This window comes from Sinocyclocheilus grahami, unplaced genomic scaffold (assembly GCF_001515645.1).
Source record: "Sinocyclocheilus grahami isolate Dianchi unplaced genomic scaffold, SAMN03320097.WGS_v1.1 scaffold1615.1, whole genome shotgun sequence".
Taxonomy (NCBI): domain Eukaryota; kingdom Metazoa; phylum Chordata; class Actinopteri; order Cypriniformes; family Cyprinidae; genus Sinocyclocheilus; species Sinocyclocheilus grahami.
In genome coordinates this window covers 120,697-130,358 of record NW_015506794.1, presented here as the reverse complement: position 1 = coordinate 130,358, position 9,662 = coordinate 120,697, and the positions used below count along the sequence as shown (strand labels likewise).

Here is a 9,662-nt window from a genome sequence, read left to right as displayed (position 1 = left end):
AAATGTACCAAGTGTAGACAGAGATGAACCTTTAGTACATGTTTGTTAGTTAATGTTTTGATGGATTAGTTTTGATTAGTACATACCTGAACACATCATTAGTTCATAATAAAGTAATATTTAATTTAGGTTTTTAGTTTTAGGTATTAAGTAAAAGTTCTTATTGTTCCCTTTCAGTCGGTCACGTCACGTTGGATGACGGACGAATTGGGATCTCGCTTAGAGAGACCAATCTACTTCGAGTGTAAACTAAACGAGCCAATGCACATTGGCATGCGATTATTGCATCCAGCTGCCGCTGATCACAGTGTGAGTATAAGTAGGCAGCAGATGCAGCACATATTCAGCTTTTCGCTTCGGCGCTCCTGACTACTCTACTGAGAGAAGAAGACTGAATGAGTTCAGCGCGCTCTTGGAGAGCTCTTTGTGTTGGCGGTACGGCGCTTCAGCGGTGGTGGTTTCCCGTGTCGAGTGGGTTGTACACATCAGGCTGCACTACCCCCCTGTTTGTGTTGCAGGTGATCATCTCCCCTGTGCGTCTCAGCACGCTAAAAGAGCTTTTTCCCTAAAAGAGCAATTTCGGGTGCGTCTTTTTAAAGATGACGTTGCATGGCAAACTTGACGTTACGTCTTTGTAAAGACGATGTGGGTCTTATTATAGACAACGTATCACCCGGGCGTTTCTGGATGCGGTCGTTACCTGGAGCTGGGTGATGGTCACGATCGCTGCCTCACGTGCCTGGGCATGTAGCACGCTGAGGTGGCATTTGTGGATGAGTCATCGTCTCATTGGGGGAAGATGATCATCTCGGAGTCGCAGGCCAAGCTCCGTTTCCTCAAGGAGCGGAGTTCCATTGCCTCTGCCTTGATCTAGTTCTCCTCATGGCGGCAGCCAGGCGGGGGCTACTTCAGGCAGTAGCGCGGGCGGTCTGAGGCACTCTGCAGCCAGTTGAGCTGCCAATGGAAGTGCCAAAACTGTCTGTATCTGGTCGATATGAGGGACGCCGACAAAGTTCGGTTCCTTAATGTCCCTGTGTCCCAGACACTCTTCGGCGATGCGGTCGAGAGCCTGGCCCAGCAGCTCTCGGCTGTACAGAAGCAGACTGAGGCATCCACCCGTCCACCGGCCGCAGTGCCCCAGCCTGCTCATCGGTTCCGTTGGTCCCACTTGCACGGTATCTGGGTGCCTGGCTAGAGCTACCCAGCACGTCGCGCTGGCTTCTGCGGTCCATCAGCCTCGATGAGACGAGCTGTCTCGAGCTGCGCTCCCGGGAGAATGGCGACTCCATCCCCAGACGGTCCAGCTGGTTTGGTGACGTTTCGGAGCCGCTCAGGTAGACCTGTTTTGCCTCTCCAGAAACCTCTCACTGCCAGTTGTTCTTCTCCCTGACAGAGGGAACACTCGGCACGGACTCACTGGCAAACAGCTGGCCGCGGGGCCTTCGCAAATATGCGTTTCCCCCAGTGAGCCTTCTTGCACAGATACTGTGCAAGGTCAGGGAGGACAAGGAGCAGGTCCTGTTGGTGGCACCTTATTGGTCTACTCGGACCTGGTTCCCAGAACTAATGCTCCTCGCGACAGCCCCTCCTTGGCCGATTCCTCTGAGGAAGGATCTACTGACTCAGAGATGGGGCACCCTTTGGCACCCGCATCCAGACCTCTGGAAACGTCATGTCTGGTCCCTGGACGGGACGCGGAAGTTCTAAGTGACCTACCCCAAGAGGTAGTGACACCATCACTTCAGCGAGAGCACCGTCTACGAGACACGCTTACGTTTTGAAGTGGAACCTGTTCATTGAGTGGTGTTCTTCTCACCAAGAAGACCCCCGAAGATGCCGATCAGAGTCGTGTTGTCCTTTTTGCAGCAAGGGTTGGAGCGAAGGCTGTCTCCCTCCACCCTCAAAGTCTGTGTCGCTGCAATCGCTGCTAACCACGACCCCGTAGAAGGGAAGTCGCTGGGGAAACATAACCTGGTCATCAGGTTCCTTAAGGGGGCGAGAAGGTAAATCCTCTATGGCCCCCCTCTATACCCTCTTGGGACCTGACTCTAGTGCTTACAGCACTACAGCAGGGCCCATTTGAGCCTTTGCAGGCAGTCGAGCTGAAGTTTCTGTCAATGAAAACTCTGCTCCTGCTTGCATTTGCCTCCATCAAGAGGGTAGGGGACCTGCACGCATTTTCGGTCGACAATTCGTGCCTATAGTTCGGGCCGGCTGACTCCCAGATAACCCTGAGGCCCTGGCCCGGCTATGTGCCCAAGGTTCCCGCTACTCCCTTCAGGGATCAGGTGGTGAGCCTGCAAGCGCTGCCCTCAGAGGAGGCAGACCCAGCCCTAGCTTTGCTCTGTCCCGTCCGAGCCTTAAGGTGCTACGTAGACCGGACACAAAGCTTCAGGACCTCAGACCAGCTCTTTGTCTGTCACGGAGGCCGGCAGAAGGGAATGCCGTCTCTAAGCAGAGGATGGCCCACTGGATAGTGGACGCCATCACCCTGCCGTATCAGGCACAGGGTGTGCCCTGCCCGTTCAGGCTGCGAGCTCACTCAACTAGAAGTGTTGCATCCTCCTGGGCGCTGGCTCGTGGCGCCTCGCTGGGAGATATCTGTAGAGCTGTGGGCTGGGTGACCCCTAACATGTTCGCTAGATTCTTAACCTTCGTGTGGAGCCGGTATCCTCCTGTGTTCTCACCTCAAACGGGTAGAAGCACTGAGAGGCCCTGGCTTCGGGTCGGCTTGCAAAACCACTCCAGAGAGTCCATACAGCAGACCCTGTTGAGTTCCTCCGTCCCCTCGGCAGCCAGACGTGGCGGAGCGTCCGGCGCCAGGCCTTCACTCGCTGAATCCTCGAGAACCGGTAGAAGGCTGGGTTCCATATGTAAGACCTAAGTGGATCCCATATGTGTAAAGTCCACTGGGCGACCCCTAACACATTCGCTAGATTCTATAGCCTTCGTGTGGAGCCTGTATCCTCCTGTGTTCTCACCTCAAATGGGTAGAAGCACTGAGAGGCCCCGGCTTCGGGTCGGCTTGCTAAGACCACTCCAGAGAGTTCATATAGTAGACCCTGTTGAGCTCCTCCGTCCCTTCGGCAGCCAGACGTGGCAGAGCATCCAGCGCCAGGCCTTCACTCGTTGAATCCTTGAGAACCGGTAGAAGGCTGGGTTCCATATGTAAGACCTAAGTGGATCCCATATGTGTAAAGTCCACAGTATAGCCTGAGTGCCCGTGTTTCCCCGGCAGACTTCTGCCATTCCATGAGGGTTTCAATCACCTCCATTCTTCCACACACACCTAGACGAGTGTTAATATGAGTATTGCTTCCGAAACCTCCTTTGGGAAAGATGGAGCTTCCGCAACGTTCCTGTCCCAAGTGGAACGGGTAAGTTTTCCCAGTGTTATCCAGTCCTACTGATTGGGTAGTGCCATAGCAGCAGTAGCTGGTCCTCTTGTGGTAAGCCCTGGCCTATGCCAAAAAGTAGGGGCGCAGGTGGCTTCCACAGGACACTGGAAGGGGCAGTACCTGTGGCCCTTTGTTAGGGATCCCAATTCGTCGGTCATCCGACGTGACGTCGAGATTGACTGACTGAAAGGAAACGTCTCGGTTACGTATGGTAACCCTCGTTCCCTGAAGGAGGGAACGGAGACGTCACGTCCCGTCGCCACAGCTCCTGTACCACCGCTGAGCGGCCGGGTCACCGGCTCGGCTCCTCAGCGAAAACCTGAATATGCGCTGCATCTGCTGCCTACTTATACTCACGCTGTGATCAGCGGCAGCTGGATGCAATAATCACATGCCAATGTGCATTGGCTCGTTTAGTTTACACTCGAAGTAGATTGGTCTCTCTAAGCGAGATCCCAATTAGTCGGTCATCCGACGTGACGTCTCCGTTGCCTCCTTCAGGAAACGAGGGTTATTATACGTAACCGAGATGTTTTTATTGCTACTTATTACACATTGCAAATTTTCTGGAGTGACAACCATATTTAAATCATATTTTAAATCTGAATCAGAAATTGTGATGATTGCCACAGTGATAACAATAGCAATGGATGGGACAAATAATAATAATAATAATAATAAAATCTGATGTCAATAGATCTCGGAGTGTAAATGCTGATTAATAGATGTATCATTTGTTCTATATGAGGTTTAATTTGTCCTTTTTAAAACATTAAACATTAAATAAAAAAATATTTGAAGGCTACATTCTCTTTTAAAGTATTAATTAATTATTATTAGCTTAATTATACTGATTTAATGTACTTAATACTTTTTATTTTCAAATATGGTATTGGTGAACAACTAAAATTATTAATCTTTTTTCCCCATTATGAAATATACATAAAAATAAATTTTTCAAACATCATATGAGGACAGGAGAAGGATTATTAATATTCACAAGAAAAGTGATATGCTCGTCTGCGCCCCTACACTTGACAAATGAACAGAAATGATAAAGGCTCACACTCAGCTATGTAGGAAATATGTTTTCTTGTTTCAGTATGTTTTCACATCATACAGATGTGTTGAAGATTTTAGGGTTTTCATGTAAAGAAAAAAAACATACTTTTTTTTATGCTACTGAAATTAACTTTCAATCAGAAGTGCGTCTGAACCTTAGACTGGATCTGTTAATCGTGAAGTTGCTGCTTATCTGAGCTGTCTCTACAGGTTGAGGGATTGTGGAGTCACAGATGAAGGTTGTGCTGCTCTGGCTTCAGCGCTGAGATCAAACCCCTCACACCTGAGATATCTGGATCTGTCTGGAAATAAACTAGGAGCGTCAGATGTGAAGCTGCTCTCTGATCTGAAGGATGATCCACATTATAAACTGAAGATGCTAGAGTGAGTAGTGATGATTAAAAATGTTTGATTGTTTAAATTAAAGTTAATATAGTTTCTTCTTCTTAGGTTACTTTCTTGGTAATTGTGACTAACATGTTTAATAAGAGTTTGATTCGGTTTATAGTTTAGTATCTTGACGTTTCTTTTTTATTTAAAAATAATACATAAATAATACAGTATTTCACTAGTAAAAAATAAATACACTTGTATTTGAAATACATTTATTTCATGCTAAGTATAGTACAAATTCATTCACGTATTTATTTACTTAATAAAAGCACCCTGCTGTTGTACTTTTAGGATACTAAACTGAATTGGAAGTTAATTCTGCAAGACAGACTTTTCAGGAAAAGAGATTGACTAAAAATGAGCTCCTAAAACTTACTGCTAGATTCTGGAAGATGAATTCTTCAAACAGTGGCACAAGAGGATGTGATGCTCCTTCAAGAGTCACTCTCAATTTATCTGTCCATAAAACCTATAAAAATAGCCTTCATGTATTTCACAACATTTCAGCATGTGATTCTTATTAAGTGAGGGTCATATTTTAGGAAAGTTGCAGTTCTGGAAAATGCTGGCGCTGGAGACTAAATGTTTCCTGATGGTTTCACACGCAATTCTTCACATTAATTCTTAATTATTTTGCAGTTAACGTGTCTTTTCTTCTCCACCTGTTTTTTCTGACCCCGCTGACCCACTGAGCATTTCACTGTCCAATGGTCATGCCTTAACTTTGCAATTTCTGTATTGCATTAGTTTTGAATATTTCTCATGGGGATTTAATAATTTTTGACTTTTCAGTCTGAGTTAAACCTCTTTTTTGGCTCATTTTATCTGTAAAAGAAAACCTGCTAATAATTCTGCACACCTGAATATAAGGAGTTTTTCACTTCCAGCCTTCATGGACAATTATATATCACTCATAAATGATTAAATACCAAATTAATAGTAGTTATTAAGATTGATGTGGTTTGGAATTGGTCAAATGTGTTTGGAAAAAAAATATGATCAGAATATCAACGTGCCTAATAATTATGCACGCACTTTATAGTCATTGTTTTTTATATCTGAAATTATGAAATTAAATATTTTGAGAGAATGTCAATTTTAATGGAAAGATGGTAACTATTTATAATTACTATAATTGTCATAAATAAAACTGTGACAGAAAGAGAACAAAATTATGGATAAGGGTCAAGGGTCATCATTTATGGTGGTTTGGATGCAAAATCAGAATCTGAATGCAAAAAGAGCTTTAATAATCGTACGTCACAGGGTTAGTTTATAAATCTGACTAATAATGCAAATAGTTTGTTTTAGTTGTTGTAAAGTGGATAATGCAGTAATGTGACACACATTTGCTTGTGTTTTACTTTCAGCTTTAAGATGTTAGTCTGACCGTCTCTGATCGCTGATGGTGAATAAAGAGCCGCTACAGACAGACATCACATTCAACAGAATCAACAGACACACACCCACAGTGATCATCACACACACGTGTTTGTGCAGCTTTACAGAATCATGCAATTCATGATTAGAAATCAGACGAGGAAAACTTCTGACTTTTTCCTCCGAAGTGACTTTTGTACTGGTGCCACATTTTACATAATAATATTGCCAGTTTTTGTGACAGTATGTGTATTTTCTGTTCAATTCTTATTACAGTAACTCAATGTAAAAAAAAAAAAGAACTGACAAAAACAAGAGATTATTATTAATTAAATAATGGTTTCCTGTAGTGTTTTTCTTGGGACATATTTCATTAGGATTTAGTAACTTTAACAAAAGCCATGAATAGAAGGCAACCAATTTCCATTAAAATACATAGTTTCCATTAAAAACAATACAACTTTCATTATAACCAGTAAAACCATTAAAAATGATGTGGTGATTTCTATTGTTTTTTTTTGTTGTTGTTTGTTTGTTTGTTTTTTTTTCAGCAGAGGACTGAAATAAAAGCATTACTGTACTGAACTAAAATACTTGAAATCTACATAAAAAGAGTAGAATGCAAAATGTATAATATGACAATAATAAATATAAACCTAGAGTCTAGAAACCTGAAACAACAGATTTCTTCCATTTGATTATTTGTGTGTGTGTGTGTGTGTCAAGTCAAGTCACCTTTATTTATATAGCACTTTTAACAATACAGATTGTGTCAAAGCAACTGAACAGCATTAATTAGGAAAATAGTGTGTCAATAATGCAAAATGACAATAGTAAACACTCAATTTTCAGTTAAAGACAGTTCATCATTCGATTTAGTGATGTCATCATCCAGCTCAGTTCAGTTTAAATACAAACTTTGGATTTCATGAGAGCTACACATTCCAAGTTGGGACAGGTAGCAATAAGAGGCCAGAAAAGTTAAATGTACATATAAGGAACAGCTGGAGGACCAATTTGCAACTTATTAGGTCAATTGGCGACATGATTGGGTATAAAAAGAGCCTCTCAGAGTGGCAGTGTCTCTCAGAAGTCAAGATGGGCAGAGGATCACCAATTCCCCCAATGCTGCGGCGAAAAATAGTGGAGCAATATCAGAAAGGAGTTTCTCAGAGAAAAATTGCAAAGAGCATGAACTAGCTTTTCTTTCTGTGTGTGTGTGTGTGTGTGTGTGTGTGTGTGTGTGAGAGAGAGAGTGAGTATGTGTGTGTGTGTGTGTGACTCATGTTAATCAGACTAATCACCTTATAGGCGACTTCATTTACTCTATTTTCTAACGCAATAGCTCTCAAATGTAACCCACTGTAGAATCGCTGCTGTCTCTTTATGAATGAATGGAATATTCATGCCAGACAATGCTGAGTAATAAATAGCAGTGAACATGCGGACTAGGGGTGTCCTGGGATTTTACTGTAGTGCTATAGGCCACATGCTCTATCCACAAGTTTCCTACGCCCCATGAGGCCTAGTGTCAAAAGTGGGAGCGTCTTTCGGTTCGAAGCAAACAAGCGGGACGTGACACTCATTCATTCAACAGTTGACAGTCAGTCATTCAAGATTTAGCGATCAAAACCTGCTAACGAGGTGGGAACACAACTTCAACAAACTTAAAAAGGGTGAAATAACAGTACCTTTAGCCTCCGCGGGAGATGGTTGGGAGGATGACGTGGGAGGCCTCATATCACTGAAAATCAAGCCAGCCGCACTTTTCTTTTGACTGCTAATCACACAATTACGGTATGGGTGCTGGGAGCGGTCAAAATGGATGTAAAGACGCTGTTATAACGGCGTTTCCTTTATACTTTTGCTGATATTTTCAATAGATTGCTGTTCATGGTGACCCAAAATATGTCTGCATAAAACATAATTTAACCCCAAAAAGACCATAAAGCAACATCAGAATATTTATCTATTGCTATTTTCCATCATGACATAAATGATACAATTTCAGGATTTTTTTATTTATGATTTGAACATTGATTTAATATTTGTGAATACATTCTTTTTTGTGAATCCATAAAACAATTATTTTATGAATGTGTATTTACCCAGTTGTAAATAGATATTCAATCGATATTGAATAGCTAATATTTAAATTTACAAAATTAAATGTTCGACTCTCTGGTAAAGATGTATTTTTGTTGGATTTTTAAGAAAAAATTGGTGATTTATTTGAAGGTGAAATACCATGTACACAAACTAAAACATACTAATAATAAAACGAACATTAAATTCAAACTAAAGCATTACATTTATTGAGGCCTTAAAATATGTAAGAAAGTAAAAAGGATGTATGACATTTTTTAATCCTTTTCTTTTGGAAATTTCTTGTAAGTTATCCCCTGTACCCTCTTGTAAGTAAAGATCCTAGAAATATTATGTTTAAAAAGCTAATTAATACTAAACTGTGAGACTAACTTTTTAATATTCTGTACAGAAACAAAGCAAAAACTGCACGACACTGATAAAGACAAAACTGATGGCACTAAATATCGTAGTGAGTAAAACAGGAGGCACCGAGAGCTTTACACAAATCTTAAACAGTGAATGTAAAAATTTAAATACATTTTTTTTAATAAAATAAGTACTCTCTCCCTACTTTTCCCTTCCAGCTGTAGGCTACTGGATTGGACTGACTGTGGTTTTGATGGTTCTGCTGGCTCTGATTCTGACTGCTGTCACGTTACAGAAGTGTCTGCACAGAGGTTACCTGCTGGGTGTCACTCGAGGAAGAAAAGAAAGAGACCCAGAAGCACTGAGGGCCCGTAATGATAACTGGAGGGCCCGGCGGAGCCTGATTAAACTGTACAGGTGTGCAGGACACCTCGTGACGTCACTGCTTAAGGCTGGAATTCACCACACGACTTGAACATATTTTTAACACTATAAACAACACATATTTAACAACTTTATAAACCGTTATAAACAATATGTGTTCAAGAACTGGCTCTAAATATCACACACGTGATACCCTCAGACTGGATGGAATCAAAACTCTAAAACAAAAAAAAAATCTGTCAGCTCTAAACGACTGACCAAAGTATAGCACCATAGCACTGACTGAAGGCAAATAACTTCAACTTCGGGGAGTAAAATCTTTACAAAAATCATGTTACTTGTAAAGTTGCCTTCAGAGCCAACAGATCTGCAGAAGATTCAACATATTTCTGCAATATATTTTTAATTTTCAGTTTTGGGCTGGACCCCTACCTCTGTTTGTTAAATCAAGCATTCTGCGTTAGTTCAGGCTGGCCTCGTAGTCAAGCTTTGCTATCAGCAGATTGGGACAATTCAAACCCGGCCCCTATCAGCTGATCCGACTCCTAAGCACTCAATTGGCAAATCTCAAACAGGGCGGCTTACTTAAAC

General features: G+C 42.3%; 1 long non-coding RNA gene across 1 annotated transcript in view; it reads left to right on the top strand.

The window, feature by feature from the left end:
* The window catches only part of LOC107571584 (uncharacterized), a 16,165-nt gene extending 9,674 nt beyond the window's left edge, over positions 1 to 6,491 (top strand). Inside the window, exons 2-3 of the long non-coding RNA XR_001607203.1 lie at positions 4,671 to 4,844; positions 6,224 to 6,491. This is a non-coding gene — a long non-coding RNA (uncharacterized lncRNA). The remainder of the gene's footprint in view (positions 1 to 4,670; positions 4,845 to 6,223) is intronic.
* The last annotated feature ends 3,171 nt before the right edge of the window (positions 6,492 to 9,662 follow it).